At 37.9% G+C, this 1,496-nt stretch overlaps 1 pseudogene; it reads right to left on the bottom strand.

The window, feature by feature from the left end:
- Window positions 1–775: 775 nt before the first annotated feature.
- LOC122666404 lies at window positions 776–879 on the bottom strand (annotated as a pseudogene).
- Window positions 880–1,496: the final 617 nt, after the last annotated feature.

The raw sequence follows: 1,496 nt of genomic DNA, 5'->3' as shown, positions 1-1,496 counted from the left end.
CGCTTAAGAAAAGAAATTATGCAACATCTAAGCAATTCAACTATAGTGTATGACAAGTACCTGAGTTCAGCTACATCAATCACATTCCCTGTCTATTTTTACTGACCGAGAAATATAACATCACCAAACAGCATACATGGTGAACTTCATCCAATGTACGGTTAACTCATCCATAACTAATACTATAAAGGTTACAGGCTAAACCTTAGCGTAAACATGTTATGATGGGCATGGGGAATGCTCCTCTCTCCCCCAGCTGCTCTAGCAAGTCACAGCCCCATTATACATGTCTTATTACACCCATTACATCAGCTTAAAAACTTTTTCTTTTCACACTCACTATCATATGAAAGGAACTTATTGAGTTCAGTGCTCGACTTGTAATTCGTTGATTACAAGTTGCAAATTCTACAATTCATCGGAACAAAATCCAAGGGCTCGGCTCCATTTCCTTTTTTTCTTCTTCCTGACTACGTATTGATTTCTCAATTCTGTAATCAGGAAAAAAGTCTGCGACCGAACGATGAACGATGGGTAAAGAAACCATGGCAATTAAGTCAAAGTCAGAACCGTGGAAAATTTAAACTTAAAACAGTAAGTGAACAAAATTCACAGGAAGATTGATAATTCTAGTATGGAAGGGAAAAATCTCCCCCTCCCCCTGTCAATCGAAAGCAAAGAAATTTTCTTGGTTCAAAATTCACAGGAAGATTGATAATTCCAATACAACATAAACCATCAAAATTCAAAATTGAGAATGCTTAAAACCATTGGAAAGGATCAGAAATCTGGCTTATAAATCTCCAAAGATTTGGAGATGATTAAACACAACAGTTTGAATCAGCGTCAATAATATGGGAAAATTGTCATCACCTCCCTTCTATTCGTTTCAGATCACTTGACCTGTGATAATGAAATAGAGAAGAACAACTTAAAAATAATAATAATTGAAAAAAAAGAGATCATTACCTGAAAAAGGTGGAATAGCAGTAATAATTGACATTGCAATCGACAATACTGATTTAATCTGCGAATGGTTCCAACTTTCTAGCACTACTTTTCCATCTCCGATCTCCTCAGTTCCTTGTTTGAGGATCAACTTTGATTGAAGTAGAGTGAAGTGTCTGAGAGAAATCCTTCGGTTCCTTCTCTTTGAAGAGGAACTCAAGAGTTCTGCGAATGGTTGAACTTTCTAGCACTACTCTTCCATCTCCGATCTCCTCAGTTCCTTGCTTGATGATCAAACAAACTTTGTTTGAAGCAGAGTGAAGTCTCTGAGAGAAATCGTTTCGATCGACACCACTGATTTAATCTGCGAATGGTTCCAACTTACTCTTCCATCTCCGATCTCCTCAGTTCCTTGCTTGAGGTTCAAACAAACTTTGATTGAAGCAGAGTGAAGTCTCTGAGAGAAATCATTCGGTTCGTTCTCTTCGAAGAGGAACTCAAGAGTTTGGCTATCCACGGCCACGGGGAAGAGGTAATTGAAGATTTCC

This window comes from Telopea speciosissima, chromosome 6 (genome assembly GCF_018873765.1).
Source record: "Telopea speciosissima isolate NSW1024214 ecotype Mountain lineage chromosome 6, Tspe_v1, whole genome shotgun sequence".
Classification (NCBI taxonomy): domain Eukaryota; kingdom Viridiplantae; phylum Streptophyta; class Magnoliopsida; order Proteales; family Proteaceae; genus Telopea; species Telopea speciosissima.
The sequence above is the reverse complement of the archived record's forward strand: the minus strand, read 5'-3'. Positions and strand labels throughout refer to the sequence as shown.